The sequence below is a fragment of the Oryx dammah genome, unplaced genomic scaffold, assembly GCF_014754425.2.
Source record: "Oryx dammah isolate SB20612 unplaced genomic scaffold, SCBI_Odam_1.1 HiC_scaffold_21, whole genome shotgun sequence".
Lineage (NCBI taxonomy): Eukaryota > Metazoa > Chordata > Mammalia > Artiodactyla > Bovidae > Oryx > Oryx dammah.
In genome coordinates this window covers 76,590,710-76,616,168 of record NW_024070205.1, presented here as the reverse complement: position 1 = coordinate 76,616,168, position 25,459 = coordinate 76,590,710, and the positions used below count along the sequence as shown (strand labels likewise).

At 52.8% G+C, this 25,459-nt stretch overlaps 1 protein-coding gene across 1 annotated transcript in view; it reads right to left on the bottom strand.

Annotated features, from left to right (window-relative positions):
* The window catches only part of LRRN2 (leucine rich repeat neuronal 2), a 61,073-nt gene extending 35,645 nt beyond the window's left edge, over nucleotides 1-25,428 (bottom strand). The window contains exon 1 of the mRNA XM_040263025.1: nucleotides 25,258-25,428. The gene's annotated coding sequence lies outside the window, so the exon portion shown is untranslated. The remainder of the gene's footprint in view (nucleotides 1-25,257) is intronic.
* Nucleotides 25,429-25,459: the final 31 nt, after the last annotated feature.

Below are 25,459 nucleotides of genomic sequence, written 5' to 3'. Positions count from 1 at the left end.
AGCTCTTCTTTCTGCATGGTGCTATTCGGCATCTGCTGTGTGTCCCCTACCTGTACCCCCGCCCCACCACCATCTCACACCCTGCCTGGCTTCCTCTCGAAACCTCTCAGACGGCCCCTCCGCTGGGCTGGGAGCGAAGGAGCCAGTCTTCTCAGCACGGGAGAGCCCTGCAGACCTCGGCGGGAGGGAAGGGCCAGAACAGGCTACACAGCTCTGTGTGTCAGGACTGATACCTACTGATGAGGACTAGGCTTGTTCTATGCAATTTCCATCTCATTTGTCTTTTCATTTGTAGCTAAAATTGGCCAATTTCATCTGGAGTGTGCCTGGACTCTGGCAATCTGCACACAGCAAATGCGTGTCCCTAGGAGCTGTGACAGCGAGACGGCAGGGGAACAGGCCTGGGTCCTCTGGCGGCACAGCGCTGGGTCCTGGGCCTCCAGAAACACCAGAGCTTGAAGGATGGCGACCAAACATGACACCTCCAAGGCCTGGGGTGGGGGACAGGGAGGAAAGTGCAATGGGGGGGGGGGGTTACGGTTAAGCTCAGAAAAAATCTGGTGGTTTTTTTTCCCCTTTTTTCTTTGTTCCTATCTCGAGGGAGAGAGTAAAGTGCAGGCATTCTCCGTGGTTAACCTGGCCTTTGGAGGTCAACACACAACATGTGTGGAGTACCATGTCCCAGGGTGCTCTGAAGGATCTGGAGTGTTCTGATGGCTGGCCGGGAGGCAGCCTTCACGGACCCTCCATCCTGCTTCTGCGTACACTTGGGGATTATTCACTGGATGGCTTCTCCCCAGCAATGCTTTGCTTGTTGCTGCCTCTCCTCTAGGCAATGCAACCAGTACTCTCCAAATCAGACCTAATTAGCCCAGCAAATCAGTGCACTCGAGCCATCACCGCACTCTCCGAGCACAAGTGGAAGTGCTGTTTGGATTATCCTGCAAGGTGCATGTTGCGTCTGTTGGTGTTTCCTTGGATTATCCACTCTTTGCTTCCCGCCTTCCATCGACTCCCTAATGGAGAGGCAGGAGGCAGCCCCCGCAGGCCGGCATTCATCTTCCCCGCCTGACCCTCTCGCAGGCTATTTAGCTGTTGTTGCAAGACCAAGGAGGGGAGAAAAATGAAAGCAGGGCCCAGAGAGCAGTGAGGGCAAGTGGGGCTCTTTTAGAACCGGATCCACTGATAAGTCAGGCCAAGAAGAAATGACCTCAGCCTTTGAGAGGTGGAAGACTCCTCAGATGGCAAGGCCAGATGGATGCACCACCTGGCTGGGCTGTTCGCAGGAGGAGGCCAGGCTGGGAAAGTCTCCGGAGAAGTCTAGGAGCCCAGGCCCCAGGAAGTAAGGCAAAGATTACGGTGTCAATGCCTCCCCGTCTTAATGAAAAGATTAGCGATTTTCCCTACCCTGCCTCGTTCCTTTCCTCCCAAAGCACTGAGGAAGAAGAGAAGCCAGCAGACCAGCCGTGTAGCAGCCTGCCCGGCCCGCTCCCTGCCGCCCTCTCAGCCCTCTCTCACTGCCGCCCTGGCACACTCTGAGTGCCCTTTCCTGGACCTGCTTCTCCCTGTCCGCTCCCTGTCCTCTGACAGGGCTGACAGGCTGGGCAGGCGCGACCTCCTGTGCCCCCCAGCGCTGGGCCTCCGTCCCCACCTTGCCCAGAGGCCCGTCTTCTCTTCCTTAGCTCCATCTTAAGGAGAGAGGTTTTCTCTCTTTAAGCACCAACCTCATCCCTTCCCACCTCCAGGAAACTCAGTCCTTCACTAACCCTCTCTCCACCTTTAAAACCAACAACAAAAATGCCGTTTTGGTCTGCTCTTCCTCCTAAATAGACGCTTAGAAAAGGGCCCTGTGAGCTGCTTTCCAGTCTCACCATTCTTTTCAACCTGGCAGCATTCTCTTTGCTCTCAGCCTCTGGGAGCCCTTGACAGAATCAGCCACTCGGCAAGGAGCCCTTTCTCTGGGGACCCCTCTCCCTGTCTTCCGCGCTCCCAGTTCTCACCCCGTCTAGGACCGGCCTCCTGCAGGCTCTTCCCCGCCCTCCTTGGCCCCTCCCCGGTCTCCCCACTTGTCACACTAGCAGCACCACCCCGGTGACCACCAAGCGCTGTGATCTTTTCTCTCCACTCAGTCCCCAAGCTACCAAACTCCAACCCGAGTCCTTCAAACACTGGCCAAATCAGACACACCACACCCTCTCCCTGGCGTAGGCCGAGCCCCCAGGGAGCCATCCTCCCAAGGCCCACACTGCCTCTCCACCCACCACTCCACGCTCTTGAGGGAGGCAAGCCAACTGCTCCTTCGAAGCGGCCCTGACCACAGAGAGTGGTCACGCTTTCCCAGGGGTCTGAGGACACCGTCCCAAGGGGCCTGCAGAAAGGTCCCAGTGGCTCTGCAGTCTTGGTCGGACTCTGTGAACTTCACGCCGGACCCACACTTGCTTTTCTCTAACGTTTCCTCCCTGAGCCTCTGAGTCAAGGAGGAGCTACCCCCGAGAGGCACATCCACCGGGTCGACCTCCTCCAGGACACTGTCTCCAGTTAACAGCCTCTCTTTTCTACCAACTGTCACTGGTGTGGGGGCCTGTACCATTTAGTTTGGTGTTTAAGTCATTGCTTTGAGGCTGGGTCAACACCATTAGCAGTTCCTTGAGGACAGGGCTCACCTTTTTTGTTGGACCCTTCAACACGCACCCTTGGTGAGGCCTTGACTGGACTCCTGGAGGAGGGATGGCACAGGGGCTCGAGCAAGCCCATCCCTTGGGTGCCGTGCCCAGGTGGAGACAAGTCCACTTTGCGGGGGCCTTGCCAGTCACTTAATCGCATTTGGCTCCACACCTGAGGTTTCCAACTGCTCCACAAATCCTCCTTAATTAAACCTCCAGATGCCCTTGCTGAGGGACAATAACTCCGGTCCTCTTCAATGGGCAAAAATGCCCTGATGGCCTTCTTGGCTTCGGGTGGGTACTTTCAGGACCCAGCCATAGTCTGTGCAGCCTGCACCAGCCAGCCTGCCTGGAGCAGCTGAGAGGGCGGGGGTGACAAGCAGGAGCTGGAAGGGCCTCTCTCCATTGTGCTAAAATGAGCCACCTGCAAACTAGATGCAAAATACCACGCAAATATGGCATAAATTAATTTGGAACCAACAGCTTTGGGCATTTTAGGCAATAAAATGCCAGCCCTGTATGTGATCATATTTACTGCCCCAATTTTCCTTTTCTGATATTCCAAGTGAAACTGAAAGTGCAGTTATGTAAGCTATCAAATGTCTCTCTTCCAAATGTCTAGGCACAGGGATAAGTTAGACATTACTGCTACCTGTAAACACAGATGCAATTGCATCCACATCCTCACGGAAACATCACTGAACACCTACTGTGTGTAAGACGCCAGGCTGGGAACTAACAGAAGAGCACGAAGCGCACTCAGCTGAGCTTAGTACAAGAGACATCTATTTGGGGCCTATTACTAAACCCCTATTAAATGCTGGCTACTAGTTATGTGACCCTAGGCAAGTGAGTTTTCTCACCCGAAAATGGAGTAACGCAAATACGCTTCAGAGGGTGAGGAGTTAAACTGTAGCACATCCCTGTCAGGAAACACCATTCAGCAACAAAGAGGAACCAACTGCTGATACAGGCAACAGCCTGACTGAGCCTCGGGGAACTGGGCTGATGGGAAAGAAGCTAATGGCAAAGGATATAGACTGTATGATCCCACGGACGTAACATCTGTGAAATACCACCACCATAGAGATGGGGGACATGGGAGAGGTTGCCGGACGTTAGGGATGGGGTTGTGAGGCTATGAAGGTAGCAGCAGGGAGCCCTGTGACCGTCCAGTTAAGGATCTTGATTGTGGTGGTGGTTACACAAAGCTACACGCACAAAGGAAATTTGGATAAACGCTGTGAATTTCATCAGTGTCGGTCTCCTGGTTTTGATATGGAACTAGAGCTACGTAAGATGTTAATGTTGGGGGAGGCTAGATGAAGCATACTCAGGAATTCCCGGTACACTTCTTTGCACTTCCACTGAATCCTTACTTATTTCAAGACAAAATGTTTTTCTGAAAACAGGGTATATAGCACCTACAGGATAAGGTTATTTTAAAGTTCAATGAATTAATACAAAGCACTTCACCTAGCATCTAGAACACGGCATTACCTGTTGTTACTTCTTCCTGCCAGTTGCTGGGAGAACCACATCAATAAGCCACAGAGACTTCTGTTCTCAAGGAGCTTCCAATCCAACGAGAGAGGAAGACACGGGAAAGAGATTTTTCATGTGGCATGCTGAGTGCGCTAGTACAAGGGAAGAGGTCTCCAGGCTTCGGGGAAGCTTTCCTGGGAAAGATATCACCAGAGCCGAGTGCTGAAGCACAGGGAGAGCCAACCAGGTGAGTGTGCATGAAAGGCACCCAGGCAGGAGGAAGAGCAGAGCAAAGCTTAAGGTGTGGAGCGGCAGAGAAGGCGGAGATTTAGGGGGCAGAGAGCGGTAGGGAGAGACTGCAAAGCAGGCAGGAGCCAGGAAGGGAGGCACGGGTGCCCCGGGAGCCTGGAACCCTCCCTCGGGAGGTGGGTGTGGGAGCCGCTGTCCCGCACCCGCCTCAGCCACCTTGTCCTTTCCTCCGGATTCCCCAGGCACTATGCTCCTGGGGTCCCCAGGGCCTGACTGGTCCCGCTGTCCTGCGCTGAACAAGGGAGCCTAAGTGCCTGGGAAAGGTAAGAGGCCCGTGCAGGCTCCACAGAGCCCACTGGGATCGCCCTGAGCCACGTAGCAGGTAAATCTACACAAACCAGATTGCATGTCACATTCCAACCCACCTCCTCCTTCCCTACCCATGTAGGTCTGACTTTTTCCTTGGTACCACTCCTTCCACGCCTATCGATAACCCAGAACTTGTCTCTCTTTAGAATACAAGCATGAATGAAGCAGGGCAGAGAGCACAGAAGTGGGGCCACACGCACTGGGTTTGAACTTGACTCTTCACTGACCAGCCCCATGGCTGCAAGTAAGCCCCTAAATCTTTCTGAGCAGTCGTTTCCTCTGCTGTGAAACAAGTGATCATAACACACACCCTAGCTTCCTCATGGGGTGGCTCAAAGGCCTTTAAAAAACACCATGACGACATGAGCTTTGTAGATTGCAAACAACTGTCCAGATGGGGAAGATTATTGCTATTGCTCCTGAAAGAACTATGGTGAAGAGGAGTCTAGCCCTCTGGCTGGAAAATCAGAGTAAATCTTCTTTGAAGCTAGGCAAGGTCTTTAGCTGGGATAGGAGAGTGAAGGAAAAGGAGACAGGAACATCAACCCTGCTTCCTTTTGCAGTGGAACACAGGTAAGGCAGTGGTCATCTGGTCTACCAACGCTGCATTTGGGGTTGGCTTTTCCCATCACCTTTTCTCATGGGATCCTTTTTGTATTTAAAGCTCTTTCACTAAACTCCCCAAATAATTTTTGTATACCTGATCTGTGTTACAAAAGTGAACTTAACGGCCAGTGTCTCTCACAGGGTCACAGTCTAGTGGCAGAGACAGACATTAGTCCAACAAGCACCCAAGCATACAGGGCACTACGTTCCACAGACCTGATGAAATTCTAGAGGTGCCCTGGGCAAGTTTTCTTAAAGAAGAGTTATTTGAGTTGAGATCTGAAGGCTACCTAGAATCGAGGGAGAAGTATGGAATGGGAAGAGTGACAAAAGGCCAGGGTACAGCACGTGTGAAAACCATGAGTCAAAAAATTTAGCAAAGAATGGAAAGACGCCAGTGTGCAGAGTGTAGAGCCTGAGGGTGGCAGGGGCACTGGGAATCACTGAGGAGTTTGGAGAGTAGGGCAAGACTGGGATCAGATCAGATGTGTGTCCATAAAAGACCATTCTAGCAGCTATTTGGAGACGGGATTGGCAAGGGCAGATGTAGACACTAGAATCAGAAGCGGACTCCAGTGTCCTAGGCAAGAGGTGAAGGCAGTAGGAAGGGGAGTGTGAAGATGGGGAGTGGGGGGACATGGGCGCTGTTCCAGAGACTGGACAGGACCTGTGGGTGGACTTAGCAAGTCCATCCATAAAGGGTTAAAGGAAGAGTTGACAACGACTCCCAGTACAGAACTGGCTTGAGGTGGTGCCATTCAAAAACCAGGCCACGCTGCAGGGGGACCAGGCAGGGGAGAGGAAAGTCAGTGGGGGTTTAGGAGGACTGTGACTCTGTCTCCAGATATGTCGCGTCTGAGGGTTCTCGAGACATCCTGCTCAGTCAACCAGGCAGGTGGGCACAGGGATATGGAACTCAGAGGAAAACACGCAGGCGACACCCGCCTGCACAGGGCTGATCGTGGAAGCTTGTGCCGGGCAGAAAAGAATGCCTTGAGCCAGACTATAAGCAATGCCAACGTTGAGAGGCAGACAAGGGAAGGATGAGTCAGCAAAGAAGACCTGGAATAACCAGGAAAGCCAGGAACAGGGGGTAAGAGGAATGGAGGGAAAAGAAGCGTCGGAAAGGAGTGAAAAACAGTTCTGTGAACTAAAAACTGTTGCCTGCACTTAGTGCCATGGAGAGCTGTTTCACTGAGGCAGCAGCGGCCAGGCAGGGCAGGGCAGGGCAAGGGAGGGGAAGGAGGGCAGAAATGGAGAGCCAGTGCAGCCAGCCCTCTCAAGCCGCGCAGCCCCTAAGGAGCAAGGGGGCTCGTGCTGGCCCACAGCGACACCGGGGACGGGAGAGGCATGAGTATGGCTGGGAGGACGTTCCGAGACCAGAGGACAGGGTGTGCCGCACAGTTGGAGCAGGAGGGGGGCGGCGGGGGCCACACCGCCCCCCACCCATCGGCTCAGACAGGTGGGAGGAGCAGGGCTGGGCAGAGGCAGGTGGGCTTCCGGGCTTGATCCAAGAGTTGAGGGTGTTCTCTTGACGCTTCTATGTCTCTAGGAAGTAGGAAGCGAGGTCTTGAGCTGAGAGTGAGGGCGTAGGTAGAGTCTGGGGAACGAAGGTGTGAACTAGTCATCATGGAAAGCTGAGAGGGAGATAGCCATAGGAATGTGGTAGGAACCCCAGGCAGTTCTGCAGAGTAAGTTGGGTTGGCGATGGTGAATTTTTACAGGCCCCAATCTGCCTCATTTTGAGTCTTTTTCTAGCAGGTTTGTTGACTGGATGTAGGCAGAAAGTAGCAGCTAGAGTGGTTAATCCAGAACTGGGACTTTGCCAGACTGGGACAATAAGATGACAGATAGTCAGGAGAGTTAAGGATATTGGCAGGAGAATTCTTAAAGTGATGGAACATGGAATCTCTCTAGATTCGAAGAAGAGTAGGCAGATGAAGGTCACGGACGGCAAGACAGCAGAGGTGCCAGTGGCCCGAAGACTCCAGAACACAGGTCCCAAAGGACCTACACCCATATGAACCGAAGGTCTCAACGAGGTTACAAATGGCTGCATGGGAGTCTGAGATAACAAGCTGGGGGGCTAGGAGGTGGTGGTGAGAAAGCAGGGGCCTCCATCAGGTGACCTCCAGGCAAGGGCAAGATCCGGTGCGTGACCTTGGGAGTGGCTGGCTGAGGGGGAGGCCCGTACAGAGGCTGATGGGCCTGGGGGTAGGACTCACTGCCCATCGAGTCACTGAGCTCACTCTGAACGATGGACAGCCTTGTTCCAGGGGAGGATGCCTAGGGGCAGACACCAAAGGCTTCTACGAACAAGAGGGCGCTTGGTGATGACAGGGGAGGTGGAGATGAAGCCTAGTTTTATGAGATTTGGGGAAGAATGGTCTCCTAGGAGAATTACATTCCCTTGCACCTTAAGTACTTTCTCCAGAGTAGAAGGTCAGAAAGGAAAGCAGAAAGAGTCTTGAGAAGAGGCAACAGATAGAGCACAGGGCCAGAAGTCAAATGAACACCAGTCCTAATGACACTTACACGCTATGTGGCGTTGGGCGGGTCCTTCCCCTCCCCAAGCCTCAGATTTCACATCAGTAAAAACAGGTTGGGGAACTGGCTAAGCTAGCGCTCCCCAATCCACGTTAGGGAGCCCCAGATGGGTTGCAGGTGTGCTCAGACACGGATGCCCTCAGCCCCGAGTCAGAGCTCCTGAGCCGCCGTCATCACGCCTGTGTGCTGCTCCGTGCACAAGAGGGTGGGGAAGCGTGGGCCAGACTCTCCAGGCCCCGTCGTCTCGGCGCTCTGTCTCAGAAGGGGCTGTGGGGAGGCCCACGGAAGAACAGACAGACTCCGGCTGCAGGCAGAAGCCCATCTGCTGGCAGAGACGGAAGCCAAGTCCCCAGCTCCCTCCTGCCCCCCTCGCCTCCCTCCCAGCAACAGCTGAAGGGCTGGGATCTACCCAGCTGCCCAGGTGAGCCGCAGCTGTCTGCTCCTCTTCCGTCCTGGGCCTGGGGGTCGTGGGTGGCCCCCTCAAGCCTCTGTAGCGGCTTCTGGAAGTGGAGGTGCAACCTCCTCCTGCCTCCTGCACAGACTTCCCAGTTCTAAAAACAGGCTCTCCATTTCCAAGGAGTCAGGCAGAATGTCTCAGGGCACCTGACCCAGAAAGAGCCTTCACAGTGCAGACCATTTTCCTAGGGCCAGCCACTCCTTGGAGACCCACAGAAGACAACTATGAGGCTGATCCTGGGCTCCCCTCTCTCTGCACCAGCCCTCTTCAGCACCCCTCCACACCTCCTGTCTGACACTAATGCTTAGGGACTGCACAGGCAACTTTGCTACGCCCTAATCATAATATTAGGAAACACCGGCATCTGGCCCAGGACTTTGTACACAGTAGGTATTCAGTAAATATTTACTGAATAAATGAAGACTCTTTTTCAAATACTTAAAAAAGAAAACTTTACCAAGCCCACCAGAATTGTTTTAATTATTGATCACATTGCTCCTATTTACTGGCATAGATAAAAGATTATTTCCTAAATTCTTTGATATTTATTGGTGCCAGGGGCTTCCCTGGTAGCTTAGCTGGTAAAGAATCTGCCTGCAATGCAGGAGACCCTGGTTCGATTCCTGGGTCAGGAAGATCCCCTGGAGAAGGGAGAGGCTACCCACTTCAGTATTCTTGGGCTTCCCTAGTGGCTCAGACAGTAAAGAACCTGTCTGCAATGCGGGAGACCTGGGTTTGATCCCTGGGTTGGGAAGATCCTCTGGGGGAGGGCATGGCAACCCCCTCCAGTATTCTTGCCTGGAGAATCCCAATGGACAGAGGAGCCTGGCAGGCTACAGTCCATGGGGTCACAAAGTCCGCACAGCACACTACTATATGCCAATTGTTGACGTGTGAGCTGGCTTCATTTCCAGAACCCTGTGAAATGGGTCCGTTAATCACATTTTACAGATAAGCAAATTGAGGCTCAAAGAGAGGTTATATGTCCCAAGTCATAGAAGTGGTAGACAGTGGCTCTGGGACACTAACCCAGATGCATCCAACTTTAAAGATGGTGTTCTTTTCAACACACCAAGCTACCTCTCACCTAAAGAGACCAGAACGAAGACAGAAGCGAAGATGGTGGCAGAGGAGGGCGAAGACTGTGCGGCACACAGGCGAGGCTCCCCGCTGCCTTGCCTGGGGCGGGGGGGGGCAGTTTTGAGGCTGGGTAAGCTTTGCTGAGGAGAGGCGCAGAGGGTCAGGCCCTTGCTCACCCCTCCCACTTTGACTGTTTGGCTGCATCGCCCAGTGCCTATGCGAGCTGGCATCCCACTTAGCACGGCCTGCCTCGGTTCTCTGAGTGTGGGAGGCCAAGACGCAGCAAAGACCTGTCCTGTGGATAAACCAACCCTGTCCCCTCCCTACAAGGTGGAGAGACTCTCTGTCCAAGACGGACCTTGTTCTCAGGGTCCAGGGAGCACACCAGAGACGTCAGGAAACAGAAGTGGTCTGACCTGCATGGATTGACATGGCTGTCAGCCCAAGCCTGCCCGCCACTGCCTGACAGGTGAGCAGCTGTGCTCCACATCTGTCTGTCCCTCTGCATCTCAGGGGCCTGCAGAGCTGATGCTCCTCAGAGAGGGGGGCCCTGGACCTGAAGGACCTCCTTTGCTGCAGGTGGTAATCACCAGAAAACAGGAAGGGTGGGCTGGGAAGGAAAGCATGCCTCGATTACCATCCCAAACCTGAACCCCCTCCCCACTGCCAAAGCCCACTCTGCTCCCCACAAACGCCCCTAGCTCTGCCTGCCAAGCTCTGCAAATTACCACACATGCCAATAAGTCATTAGGAACCAGAACAGCAAATGTGGGGTTGCCATGGAGACCGGCACCAGGAGCTGGCAGCCCTGGGGACCGGCCTGTGGCCCCGGTGTGCTGCGCGCAGGGCTGGCAAGGCTGAACCGCCCGGCAGAGGGTAAAGGCGGCCCCAGAGGGCGCGGGCTGTGGGGGCAGCGGGCCAAGCCCCCCGCCCTCCCCCAGGCCCTGCGCGCTGCCGGAGGGCAGGAGCACCCGGGCCAGCAGGCAGCCCCTCCCTTCAGAGAGCTGCCCCTCTGCCCGGAGGAGGAGGTGAGAAGCACATTCGGGGACCAGCCCCAGGGAGGAAGGCTGACACCTGAGTAACCTGAGAGGCTGGCCTGAGTCTGGAGGAAGAAGCCCCTGAGGGCTGAGGGCAGGACTACGCTCAACCACCCTCTCCCACCTTCCTGAACAAGGAACTCACATGTGCTTTGGCCCAGGGCTTAGCACACACATCCACTGGCCACAAACAGGTGAGTAGATGGGAGTGAACGTGGTCAGTACCCGAGATCTCTGACAGGACAGGAGCAGGCCCTGGATTGAACACCAGTCTAGGGGGACCTCTGACAAAGCCACTTCTCTCTGGGCCTCGATGTCATCCTTGGGAAAATAACCAGACTGTGTTCCCGACACAGTGTACCTCAGAAAGGCTCTGCTGAGCCTCTAGTTCTGGAGCGATTCCTCCAGGGCGGATCAGGAGGAGGCTGAACAGTGGGGCTGTGGTTCAGCACTGCTCTGGCTACAGCCGCCGGCATTAATTTCCTGTTGCTGCGGTAACATACTACCACACATTCAGTGGTTTAAAGTAACATAATTGTCTACAACTCAAAATGCCAGAAGTCCAAAATGGGTCTTGTGCTTGTGTGCCAAGTCGCTTTAGTCGTGTCTGACTCTGCAACCCCACGGACTGTAGCCCATCAGGCTCCTCTGTCCATGGGATTCTCCAGGCAAGAATCCTGGAGTGGGTTGACAAACCCTTCTCCAGGGGGTCTTCCCAACCCGGGAATCGAACCTGCGTCTCTTACTTCCCCTGCATTGGCAGGCAAGCTCTTTACCACTAGCACCATCTGGGAAGTCCAAAATGGGTCTCACTGGGCAAAAATCAAGACGTCAGCAGGTACGTGTTCCTTCCTGCAGTCTCAGGGAGAGCCTGTTTCCACACATTTTCCAGCTTCTTGAGGCTGCAGCATTCCACGGCTGATGGCCCCTTCCACCTTCCAAGCCAGCAACGGCCAGTCTTCCTCACCTCTCGTCACTCTGACACTGACTTCTGCCCACTCCTCCACATTCAAAGGACTTGTGATAATGACACAGGGCCCACCTGGATAATCCAGGATAATCTTTTCATTTGAAGGTCAGCTGATTCACAGCCTTCATTCCCTTTGCCCCGTAACATAACAAATTTACAAGTTCTGCAGATCAGGAGGCGAGCATCTTTGGGAGGCCATTATTCTACCTACCACACATATAGCTTTGTTTTGAAAAAACGGATCAATTTCTAGCAATGTCTGAAAGCCACATGACCAGAAGACTCTCAGTTGCCATCAGTTTTAAATGCTATGACCTGGATACCTCTTTTTCTCCCTGGGAGACCCTTGCAAGGAAATTCAGAGGAACTCTAGGGCCTGCCCATTGAGAGCGTATGTTGGCAGCTTAGGCTGTCCCGGCAGGGCATGCAGAGAGGTAGATCTCTGTGTCCACCAGAAGAACCCTGTTTGGGGAATCCACCAGTCTCCGCTCTTTCCTCTCCCATCCCTCTGTATCCACATATTACTACATTACCCTGCAGTCATCTGTTCTTGCTTTTACTTCCGGTCGGGTCGGATGGACTTGTGTGTGCAGTGTATCCAGGCATGCAAGTGAGCGACCTCCCCCATCAGACCGGGTGATCCCAGAGGCCATGTCCTTGCTTCCTTTGCACCCCATTACCCACTCCCATCCATCGGCACTGCATATTGTGCAGAAGGTGTCCTGATCTGATAGTCAAAAAGAAGAGATAGCACCCCTTCTTCCCTCACTGTGACCTCAACACTGTCCCCCTCCTAAATCCATCCAGAGGAGCCCCCACAGGATTTGTAATAAACTCAAGAAACAGCACCCAAGTTCAGAAAGCAAAGGCCTTAGAATCTCCCGGCTAGCGCGTCTCTAGGCCCCTTGGGATCAACACTTGTCCTGGGGGAGACGGTGGCCCTCCCATACAGCATAACCTCTGTTCTCACCTCTGCAAGACAGTCTCTGCCAATCTGCCTGGGACCCAGTGGAGCTGAGTCAAATTCTTCTGAGAAAGGTACCCTGGGCATTAGTCACAGCCCTGGTGTTTTTTTATTTTATGAAAATTATTCACCCTCTCTCAGCTTTTCTTCCCCCTTGGTATCAGCCGATGGCTCATCCCCATTCCTACTTTTATCATGCGCCCCAGGGAACCCTGGAGCAGAAACGTGACACAGGAGGGGAAAGTTGTTCTTTGGAGGTGCGGCCCTGGAGAGATTGAGAAGAGGAACTAGCATTTATCGAGCTTCTACTCTGGAGCAGGCACTCTACACAGATGAGCTCATCAGCTCACTTGGTTGAGACCAGGGCTCTGGAGTCAGAGACTGGGGGCTGAATTCCGGTGCTGCCATATGCTGGCTGCGCGTGGCCTCAGGCAAGTTCCTTCATGTTCCCCAGCTTTAGTTTCCTCAACAGCAAAATGGGAGAAAATAACATCTACTTCACAGCATTATGTGGATTAAGTGAGACGAATGCAGCAAAGCTTCTGGCACATCACAAGCACTCAACAACTCAGCCGAGATCATTAACAAGCCTAGGGAGTGGGTGCTATTAACCCAGATGTAGAGATGAGGAGACTGAGGCTCAGAGAGGTAAAACGCCCAAGGGCATATGGTCAGGGAAGGGAAGCAGCTCTGGTTCTAGCTCCTCTGGACAGCAGGCGAGCCCCAGGCTCAGGCCTGCATCCTGGAGGTGATGGTGCTAGGTCCTTCTTCCTCAGGCTGCCAGGGGCCCCAAGGGGGGAGAGCGGACCACTGGGCAGAAGGCTTCGCCCAAGTGACGCTTGGCTCCTTGGCTCCTCGGCTGGCATCCTGGGCAGGGGAGGGCACCACCAATGATCCCACCCCACCCCAGGGCTGTCTCTCTTCATACTCCAGAAGGAAGCCCGACCCCCAGGACCCAGGCAGCCTCTCTCCAGGACAAAGAGAAGGATGAGGGCACATCTGGGCAGAATTTCATTTCCATCTCATGCTCTCTCTCTAGTCGCTCAGTCATGTCCCATTCTTTGGGACCCCATGGACTGTAGCCCACCAGGATCCTCTGTCCATGGGATCCTCCAGGCAATACTGGAATGGGTAGCCACTCTCTTCTCCAGGGGCTCGAACCCGGGTTTCCTGCACTGCAGGCGGATTCTTTACCGTCTGAGACACCAGGGAAGACCCCATTTCACTACACATCAAACTACTATAATGTTCTAGGAGTAACCCACCAAAGAGGAGCCTAGGCAGTGAGAAATGAAGAGGAGAAGTTGGCTGCAGACGGGGCAGAAAACTGGAGCTCAAGGGAACTGCAGAGAACCGAGTCCCGAATGCGAGGAGGCCAGGGGCTCATGGATGGCCCCAGACTGCGAGACAGCGGGTCCATGAAAATGACCAGAGAGCTGGGGCTGGGGCTGAGAAGAGCAAGAGGTTCCAAGGTACAGAGAGCAGCTGGCTCTGCGAAGGAGAGGCCAAGAACACTAAATGGCTGCCCTCCTGTTTCCCAAGAACATAAAGGGGACCCAGAAACCCAGGTGACTGGGAGGGGCCACTCCAGAGACAAACGCCTGCCCTTGCAGCTTCTACACCCGCCACCTCACCCGTGGCCATGCACCCTCCCCTGGCCTGGCCACCGTCCCCCCTCCCACCCCACAAGCTCCCCTCCAGAGAGTCTTCCTCTCCGCAGATCCAAACCCCACCCTGTTTTCCAGGCCCAAATCAGCTGTACCTCCTCAGGGAAGTATATACTCCCACACAGAGCGCACAGTTCTGATAACATTTATAGTCTAAATCACACGGTTTAGCACTTGGTTTTAAATACGGTCTGGTATTATTCCCTCTTTATTTCTTGTGACTGTAAGTTTTTCCTTTCCAATGACCGGGAGGTTTTCTTACCAGTAAAGACCGTGTCTACTGTTTCTTTATCTTTTCTCCTCTCCACCCGCTATTGCCTAGGAGGCCGTGCCCTTCATGAGCCGACTTTTTGGGACAGTGCAGATTGACTAAACCAGCTTCAAGGCCTGGAGAACTTCCTTCCCACCTAGTAAAACACTGAAATGGATGGCCCCAACCTTGGGGTTTCAAAGGATCAGACCATACCACCTCCTGCCCTAAATGCTGCAAAAGCTCCCCTCACTCTGAGAAAAAAACAAACTTCCCAGCCCAGCTCCACAGCTCGCCAAGATCTGGCCTCCTCAATCCTGCTAGGCACAGCCCTGCCTCCAAGACCTTGTACCTGCGCCTTCCTCTTTCCTCATGTCACCTTCTCAGCAAGGTCAGCCTGTACAAAGCTACAGCCTCCTCCTCTAAGACTCTTCTATCCCCCTCCCTGGCTTTATTTTTGTTTTTAGCACTTGCCAACTTTCTATTAGGTTGGTGCAAACATAATTGCAGTTTTGGACTGACTTTTAAATCTTTATAACTAAGCTCAAATACTCTTTGGGATTGGAATGAAACTGACTTTTTCCACTTTTGTGGCCACTGCTGAGTTTTCCAAATTTGCTGGCATATTGAGTGCAGCACTTTCACAACATCATTGTTTGTGTGTTAGTTGGTCACTCGTGTCCGACTCTTTGCAATCCCACAAACTGTAGCCTGCCAGGCTTCTCTGACCATGGAATTCTCCAGGAGAGAATACTGGAGTGGACTGCCATTCCCTTCCCCAGGGGATCTTCCTGACCCAGGGATCAAACCCTGGTCTCCTGCATCGCAGACAGTTTCTTTACCATTTGAGCTACAGGAAAGTCAGTCATCATTGTTTAGGATTTTAAATAGCTCAGCTGGCATGTCATCACCTCCACTAGCTTTGTTCGTAGTGACGTTTCCTAAGGCCCACTTGATTTCACACTCCAGGATGTCTGGCTCTAGGTGATGATCACACCATCGTGGTTATCTGGGTCATTAAGATCTTTTTTGTACAGTTCTTCTGTGTATTCTTGCCACCTCTTCTTAGTATCTTCTGCTTATGTTAGGTCCTTGCTGTTTCTGTCCTTTATTGAGCCCATCTTTGCATGAAATGTTCCCTTGGTACCCCCAATCTTCTTGAAGAGATCTCTAGTCTTTCCCATTCTACTGTTTTCCTCTATTTCTTTGCATTGTTCACTTCAGGCTTTCTTATCTCTGCTGTTCTCAGGTACTTTGCATTCAGTTGGGTATATCTTTCCCTTTCTCATTTGCCTTTCACGTCTCTTCTTTTCTCAGCTATTTGTAAGACCTCCTCAGACAAGCACTTTGCCTCCTTGCATTTCTTTTTCTTGGGGATGGTTTTGGCCACCGCCTCTTGTACAATGTTACGAACCTCTGTCCATAGTTCTTCAGGCACTCTGCCTACTAGATCTAATCCCTTGAATATATTCCTTACCTCCACTGCAAAATCATAAAGGGATTTGATTTAGGTCATACCTGAATGGTCTAGCGGTTTTCTCTACTTTCTTCAATTTAAGTCTGAATTTTGCAATAAGGAGTTCATGGTCTGAGACACAGTCAGCTCCAGGTCTTGTTGCTGGCTCAGAGAAAAAGCAAGGGAATTCCAGAAAAACATCTACTTCTGCTTTACTGACTATCCTAAAGCCTTGGACTGTGTAGATCACAACAAACTGTGGAAAATTCTTAGAGATGGGAATACCAGACTACCTCCTGTGAAACCTGGATGTAGGTCAAGCAGCAACAGTTAGAACTGGACATGGAACAACAGACTGGTTCCAAATTAGAAAGGAGTATGTCAAGGCTGTATATTGTTACTCTGCTTATTTAACTTATATGCAGAGTACATCATGTGAAATGCTGGGTTGGATGAATCACAAGCTGGAATAAAGATTGCTAGGAGAAATATCAACAACCTCAGATATGCAGATGATACCACTCTAATGGCAGAAAGTGAAGAGGAACTAAAGAACCTCTTGATGAAGGTGAGAGAAGAGAGTAAAAAAGCTGGTTTAAAACTCAACATTCAGAAAACTACAATCATGTCATCTGGTCCCATGACTTCACGACAAATAGATGAGGAATAAGTGGGAACAGTGACAGATTTTATTTTCTTGGGCTCCAAAATCACTGACCAATGACTGCAGCCATGGAATTAAAAGATGCTTGCTCCTTGGAAGAAAAGCTGTGAGAAACCTAGACAGTGTATTAAAAAGCAGAACATCACTTTGCTGACAAATGTCCATCTGGTCAAAGCTGGTTTTTCCAGTTGTCATGTATGGATGTGAGAGTTGGACCATAAAGAAGGCTGGGAGCAAAGAACCGATGCTTTCAAATTGTAGTTTTGGAGAAGACTCTTGAGAGTCCCTTGGACTGCAAGGAGATCAAACCAGTCAATTTTAAAGGAAATCAAACCCGAATATTCACTGGAAGGACTGATGCTAAAGCTGAAGCTCCAATACTTTGGCCACCTGATGTGAGGAGCTGACTCACTGGAAAAGACCCTGATGCTGGGAAAGACTGAAGGTAGGAGGAGAAAAGCGTGACAGAGGATGAGATGGTTGGATGGCATCACCAACTCAATGGACTTGAGTTTGAGCAAACTCCAGGAGATAGTGAAGCCTGGTGTGCTGTAGTCCCTGGGGTTGCAAAGAGTCGGATACAACTTAGTAACTGCAACAACAGGGCCAAACACATCTTTATTAATCAATGTAGGAACCATTATAATCAACAGTTTTGCCAGTGAGAAATGTTTGCTTATTCCTATGGCATAAAAATTCATGCTTTGGGATTCAACCAACTCTTGGAAAGCTTTTTCTGCCTCCTGCTGGTTGTTTGTTTTCCCTGCAAAAAGTTGTCAAGGTGCTTGAAGAAGTGGGTTGGGGAAAAGTCAGGTGAGTATGGCAGATGAGGCAAAACTTCGTACCCCAATTTGTTCAACTTTTGAAGCACTGATTTTGCGACGTGGGCTCGGGAGTTGTTGTGGAGAAGAATTGGGCCCTTTCTGGTGACCAGTACCTGCTGTAGGCGTTGCAGTTTATGGAGAATCTCATGGATTAGCTGAGCATACTTCTCAGATGTTCACTGGGATTCAGAAAGTTGCATTTGCCTGGCAGCTAACTACCAAACGATGACCGTGACCTTTGTTGGGGGCAAGTTTGGCTTTGGGAAGTGCTTTGGAGCTTCTTATTCTAACCACTGTGCTGGTTGTTGCCAGTTGTTATATAAAATCCACTTTTTTGTCATATGTCACAATACAATTGAGAACTCGTTTGTTGTTATTGTGTAGAATAAGATGACACTTCAAAATGACAATTTTTTTGATGCGAGGTCAGCTCATGAAGCACCCACTTATGAAGTTTTCTCACCTTTCCAATTGGATTCAGATGTCAAATAACCATAGAATGGTCGACACTGAATTCTTCGGCAACTTCTCGTGCAGTTTTAAGAGGACCAGCTTTGACGATCCTCTCAGTTGGTTCCTGCCAACGTCCAATGGCCGGCCACTGTGCTCCTCATCTTCAAGGACCCGTCTCCTCTGTAAATCTTTCTGAGCCACCACTGCACTGTAGCTCCACTCGCAGTTCCTGGGCCAAACGCGCTGTCAATACTGTGAGTTGTCTCCACTGCTTTATGACCCATTCTGAACTCAAGAATATCGCTCAAATTTGCTTTGTGTCTAACATCATTTCCCTAGTCTAAAATAAATATAAAACAAACAGCAAGTAATAAGTCATTAGCAAAAAACCATAAAGTGAGAAATGCACGTTAAAATGATATATAACATAACCACATTTATTCAAGAATATATTCCAATATCAATAGGCAAAGTTTGACAATGTAAAACTGCAATTACTTTTGCACCAACCTAACACATGGCTGACTACTGAACGATGTGGGGTTTGGGGCACTGACCCTCTCTCTGCACAGCTGAAAATCTGAGCTTAATTTATAATCAACCCTCTGTTTTACAGTGCTGTATCCACAGATTCAGCCAAGCATGTTAGGGGTAATATAGTGCTTCAGTATTTACTACTGGGGAAAAAAAAATGCAGTTAAAACCTGTGTGGTTCAGGGTCAATGTACTATTTATTTACTGTATCCTCAGACAATAAGGGCTTCCCTGGTGGCTGAGAGGTTAAAGCATCCATCTGGAATGTGGGAGACCCGGGTTCAATCTCTGGGTCGGGAAGATGCCCTGGAGAAGGAAAATGGCAACCCACTCCAGTACTCTTGCCTGGAGAATCCCATGGAGAGAGGAGCCTGGTAGGCTACAGTCCATGGGGTCGCTAAGAGTCGGACACGACTGAGCGACTTCACTTCACTCTCACTTCAGACAATAAAGTACAGACTCTGTAAGGGTGACGATCTCTGGTTGCTCAGTTATTGTACCCAGTGTCCCACACAGGTGCTTCATAAATGCCAAATGAAGACACTCAGCGCCACCCTGGTCTGAGATGGCCAAGGCACAGCTGTGCTCAGAGCAGGACAATGGACAGGAAATCCTGTAGGTTCTCCCTAGATGAAAGTGATGTGAAAGGCGCTCAGTCATGTCTGACTCTTTGCAACCCCATGGACTGTATAGTCCATGGAATTCTCCAGGCCAGAATACTGGAGTGGGTAGCCTTTCCCTTCTCCAGGGGATCTTCCCAACCCAGGGATCGAACCCAGGTCTCCCTGGGTTTGTAACCAGCTGAGCCACAAGGGAAGCTGAAGAACACTGGAGTGGGTAATCCCTTCTCCAGCAGATCTTCCCGACCCAGGAATCAAACATGGGTCTCCTGCATTGCAGGCAGATTCTTTACCAACTATCAGGGAAGCCCAAGGGTTCCACAATTCCAGCCCCAGGCCAACTCTGGGCAAGCACCTTCTGTTTGGAGGCCTGGACCTGTGTGAGCCCTAGTGACCTCCATCTCATTGGGAGGGCTGTCCAAGGAGAAGGTGAAGGTGAGGGTAAGAACCAGGCAGAGTCAAGTGTCAAGCCCCTCCCCTCTGCACGCACAGCGCTTACACTTGCAGCCTGCCCAGCAGCTGCCCCTGTGGCTGCTACCTCTTGGGCATCACCACTCGTGTCCTCCCAGGCCAAACACTTTCGTCACCTGCCTCCGATGCTCATTCTGAGAACACTGTGTAAAGGAACATGGCCTTCCCTACCTTTCCTCTCTCCTCGTCCCTTTTCTTCCCACTCTGGTAGGGATGAGGGAAGACGGACCTACTTTTCCTGGGGGACCCATGCTGGCTGCCTAACAACCGCTGCCCCTTCTTCCACATGTTTGCTCCTGGAGGCTCTGCCTTGCAAGATGTTTGCAAAAAGGATGTTTGCTTGTTCTTGTTCTTCCCAACACACAGGAGTCTCCCTTGTAGAAACACCCCACTGGGCAACACTCATCGCAAGCTTTCCTCCTCCCACTGCCGTGTCTGGACTCTGCACTCTGGTTCCCCGGAGCCACTGGGAGCAGACCTCCCCCAGAAGTCCCCCCTGTGTCAGCCCCACTACTGTGTCGGTCCCCAGGGACTGACTCTTAGGGTGCAGCTCCTCTGAGGTCACTGGCTCCATGTGGCCCCTGAGGCACTTAGCTGAAGCAGAAGGAAAAAATGCTGGTTCTCCAGGAGCTGTCATCTGAGGAAGAAAAAGGGAGACCCCTCCTTAAGGGTCCCCAAAGGGGGGCAGGCAGCCCCTGGCCTGGACAGGACTTGGGGGGCATCTTTTTTTTTTAATTTTTTTAAATTGAAGGATAATTGCTTTGCATAATTTTGTGGTTTTCTGTCATACATCAATAAGAATCAGCCATAGGTACACCCAGAGCCCCTCCCTCCCATCTCCCTCTTTTGGGGAGCAGCTTACTGTCGGAAGGAGTGGGGAGAACGGGCAGGATGCCACCAGGGCACCTCTAGGCCCGGGGAACACTGGGTTCTGGGGGCGTAAAGAGCAGGAGCCCTGCAGTCAGAAAGAATGTTGAGGCCTCCCTCAGTTTTTTCCTAGCGACATGTCCTTGTGCAAGTTACTGAACCTGAGTCTCAGTTTCCTGGTGTTTAAATTAGGGATAATAGGAGGACCTACCTAATGGGGTACTTTTTGAGGGCTTAATGGAAAAGTGTAGGTAAAGCACGCAGCACAGTACCTGGCACATAGTTAGTGCTCAATAAATGCCAGCTGCTATAGTTAATGCCATCACAACGTGTGAGGTGGAGGCTGAATACCAGTCAGCGCCCCACGAACCCTCTGCCTGCTCTTCATCCGGGAACTTCAAGCCCATCAAACGCTGAGCAGCAGGGAAGGTGTGGGTGGAAGAAATGTACAGACAGAAACTGAATTCTAAACCAAGCCTGGTTCAACTCACCTTCTAAGACAGGCCCTCAGGCCAAGGCATCTCCTGGGTCCCCAGGAAGAGCAAGAAGCCAGAGAACGACTGTGGCCGCTCTGGGCTTGGAGCAGAGACTGCTTGACGAAAGCTTACAACAGTTAAGATGCCACGGTCATGAGACCAATCCTAGCAATCTTAGGGGTGCACCAGGTCCCTGGCCCAAAGGCCAACAAGGCTGGTGCACGTTGGGATGCTCTGGGTGACCGGCCAGCCCCACTGGAAGCCCAGCTCTGAGCACTGGAAGCAGAGGCTGCAGTGCGATGTGTCCAAGGGGCTCCTGCCCTCCATAGCGGGCAGCACGCACGCAACACGGCCCCCTCCACACGCAGTCCCGAGCGCCGGGGCCTTGAGGCCCACCGCCTCTGCCTGGCTGACTCCTTTGCAAACCGTGCCCCAGTATCATGGCCTCCAAGGTCCATCGCGTAAACTGGAGACAGACACAGCCACCTCTTCATCTGTGATCCCTGGATTACAGCACTGGGTTCCTTACGTCAGACTAGCTGTTGGATGTGCTCAATTGCGCAGTCGTATCCGATTCTTTGTGACCCCATGGACTGTACCCACCAGGCTCCTCTGCCCATGGGATTCCCCAGGCCAGAATACTGGTGTGGGTAGCCATTCCCTTCTCCAGGGCATCTTCCCCACCCAGGGATAGAACCCAGATCTCCTACATTTTAGGTGGATTCTTTACCCTGGGTTGGGAAGATCCCCTGGAAAAGGGAATGGCTACCTACCCCAGTACTCTGGTGTGGAGAATTCCATGGGCTGCATAGTCCATGGGTCACAAAGAGTCGGACACTACTTGAGCGACTTTCACTGTTACCATGTGGACCACCAGGAAAGCCCTGTATTATACACTTGTTTCATTACTGTAAGTACATAACTACTCCACTTAATAATACTAAGAATAATATTTATCTGGCGCTTACTATGCCAGGCACTGTTCTAAACTGAGGACATGTAATTAACTCATTCGATCATCACAATTCTATGAAGTAGGTCCTGTTATTATCCCGTTCATACACGAGGAAACCGTGGCACAGAGATAGATAACCTGCCCAAAGTCACTCAGCTAGAAGTGACGGGGCTGGATTCAAGCCCCAGTGATGTGGCTTTAGAACTCCTAGGAGGCAGGGGCAGTACCTGGTCTGTTTCTATCCCTCACACCTAGCACTGGGCTCAACGCACAGCAGGCACTTAGAAAAGATGGGCTGAGCATGTGCCTGCACATGGCTAGGGTGGCGAACGTTCCAGCCTCTGAGCTGCAGGACAGAGAGGCCAAGGCCCTCCGGAAAGCATCAGATACAGGCGTCCTTCTTACTGGCCCTCTTAGCAAGTGCACCGTATACGGCAGTCTGCCCTGCCCGCTGTGTCTTTTCCTGCATGTCGCCTGCCTTTATCTGTCCCTTGGTCACCCTCCCCGTTTCCTGTCCCATTCAACCTCCATCCATCGGCCCTGTCCTTCCGTAAAGTTCTTGCAGGCCTGAAAGCCTTCCACCCTCATTCTCTGCCTTAGAGCTTTTCTAGAATCCAAACTTCCCCAAGGAAGCTGAGAACACCAGAGACACTGATTCATTAGACTGGCCATGGACCAAACTCCTACACACGGACCCTGAATGAAAACAGCGGTCTCTGCGTACATGCTGTGTGTGTGTGTGCGCGCACGCCTGCCTGTAGCTTGTCACAGACCTGCGTTGGATCAGGAAGATCCACTGCCCTCCCTGTCTCTTCTCCCAGAGTCCCAGCTCCTCCAGGAAGCCTGCCCGGATCCCTTGAGAAAGCTTATTCATGCAACCATTCAGCAAATCTTTATATATCTTAGTGTTCTGAGGAGACAAGGCATGCTTCTGAAAAGTTTGGTTAAAATGTGACCTTCAGAGAACTGCGTAAGTTACCAGATGTCACAAACACAGGTGCCAAATGAACTGCAAAGATGCAGTGATTTCAAAATGGAGAACTTTGTGACCTGGGGACAAGTGGCTTATCCTCTACAGTCCTCAACGTCCTCAGTTATGAAGCAGATGATAATCCAAAATTTAGAAGGTTATTAGGAGGATCGAATCAGATCATTTTTGTAAAGTTCCTGACAGATTGATGCTTAGTAGGCACTCAATAATAAATGCTTCTTTCTCCCTTCTCCATCTAAGGCACCGGCTTTCTATTCAGCCGTCCCAGATAAACGATGAGACATAACTGATCCATCCTTGAAGGTCAAAAATGTCTTAAGGACAGGATGACCTCGGGTCTGTAAGCTTTGCAGTACCTGGTTTATTGTAAGGCGATGCGCCTGTCACATTAGAGGTTACTTAGTGTGATAAAGATGACAATTTACTAGGACTGTTCACACACCTCCTCAAGCAATACCACAAGTAATGGGTAAAAAGCCTGGTGGGCAGAGACCTGATCACCTGGGAGGTCCAGATACAAATTCGGCCCTGAGATAATAAAGGTTTAAAGGCTGTATCCTCAGCTCCTAAGATAGTGCTGAGCACAGTAGGTGCTCAATAAATTGCTGAATGAATGCTTTTTTTTTTAAACAATGGATTTTCCTTCCCATTTCAAATTACAAAGAGAGAGAGGGTAGGAGGTAGGAGGGGCAAATGCCCTGGTACAGGAGTGATACCAGGGGAATGCAGCTGCCAGGCTGGCCACCCAGGCTCCGCCCCTGCAAAGGGGACGCAACAAAGCTACCAGCGCAGGTGTTCCCATTAGGAGGCTCAGAAGCCAGGAGCCCACGCACCGCCAGGCTTGTGGCTGAAGCTGCAGGTTACAGAAGAGAAGGGGAAAAGGTGCAGACAGGCCTGGAAGGGAGGGAGGAGGGAGAAGTCTGGGGAGAGGAGGAGGGTGAGAGAGTAAGGAGAACACTGTTGGGGGGGGAGGGGAGAGGAAGAGACTCTCGAAAAAGACAGGAGGAGAACGGTGGGGGAGAGGCACCGGAAATAAGGCTGAGGAGTGGGGAGGAACTGTGGAGAGTTCCAGAGGAAATCTGCTGTCTCAGCCTGGGTGGAATTCATCTTAGCGAGACTTCTGAGTTCCCCCTGCCACTCAGCGTCTCCTCTGGGTTGGGCTGTGCAGGGGGGAGGCTGTAGATTTGGGGGTGCCCCTAGATGCCAGGTATCTGCCAGACCCTGGGCAGGTCCCAATCCTGAAGCCTGAGGCGTTTTGCTCCATCCTTTCCAAACAATGAGGTTTCACCCTAGGTCCAGAGGGTGGCCCCTCCCCAGCCACCATGGGAAGGAGACTCGGCGTGAGCCAGCCCAGGGAAAGGAAAGGTATCCAGAAGTCTCAGACCCCTCGCTGGTCTCTCTTTCCATCTTCTCCCCACAAGGGCAACTGGCCAGCCAGGAAAGTGGGTCAGGCCGCTCACATGTGACTTTCTTCTAACAACAGGCAAGGGGGCCTCGGTGCCCTGTACACGGCCCTGCCCACCCCATGCCCAGCGCTCTTGTTGGAGGGAGCTTTAAGGAGCAGTGGGCAGTGGGAGGGGATTCGTGCCTTCTCATTCAGGAAGAGGACATGGCCAGAGCCCATCCCAAGCTGTCAGGGAAGGGGGAGCCTGCGGCTATCAGGGCGCATGGAAAGACCGAGATCTCCCCATGATGATGGCCAAGCTGGCAGGGAGCCACCTCTACCCCCCTGACCTAGGGGAGGGGAGTTTGTTTTCTCTACCACCCACCTTCTGGGGTCTTCAAGAAGAGGGCCCAATCGGCCCATCTCTATCAACCGAGAGCTGCGCCCTGCTCACCCCCTCCCGACCCTGCCGCTTGCCCAATTAGAAGCTGCGTTGGCTCCAACAGATGGGAGCTGCGGCAGGCTGAAGAACAGAGCACAAAGCCCCGCTGACATTTTCCTTCCTGTTCCTTTGGTGGGGAGGAAGGGCAGGGCCAGAAGGGGGGCACAGCGACACCCTCGGGGGCCCCCTCTGGGTCCCAGTCTCCCGCACCTCCGGGGCTTCTCGGAGCTCAGTTCCCCCCACCCGGCGGCGCCCCGCTGGCGGGGCAGCAGGAGCCCGCGCCGCCCTCCGCCCGCAGGACGGACGCACCACCTGTGGCTGGCCCACCCTCGGTCGGCCGGCCCCTCCTCCACGCCGCAGGTCCCCGCGCAGAGGCCGCGCACAGACTCCGGCCGCCCGGGAGGAGCCGGGCTCCAGAGACTTCGGACCGACACGAAGGCCACCTTGGACGCCCAAGCTCCAGGCGAGGGCAAGTCCGCAGGCTCCGGAGCCCTCCCTGGCGAGTCCGCCCCCCGTCACGCCCCCCCCCCCCAACCTCGCGGCCCCAAGACATCTCGGGGCCCCCGCTCTGCCCAGCCACAGTTTGGGGATGCTCGGATCTCTCCGGGTGCATTCAGGCTCGGACGCCCCTTCCTCGGGTCCAGCCCGCGCGACCCGCAACCTCTCCGGTGTCCGGTGCTCCTTCCCTGCCCCCGCGCGGCCGCCCCCCGCCCAAGCCCCCCGCTCCCCAGCGGGCCCCCCGGCGCCCGGGGTCCGCCCGCGAGCCGCACACTCACCCCGGGCACCGTCTGCTGCCCGCGCACCGCTCGGCTCCCGCCCGGGCCGGGCTCAGGGAGGCCGCGCGCACAGGCCGGGGCGGGGTCGCGGGCGCCTCCCCGCCGCGGAGTTTTCCTGGGAGTGGTCCCGGGGCAGAGCGGGGTGACGGCGCCGGCAGAAGCACCCGCTCCCCGCCCGCGCCGGGCCCGCGCGCCCGGCTGG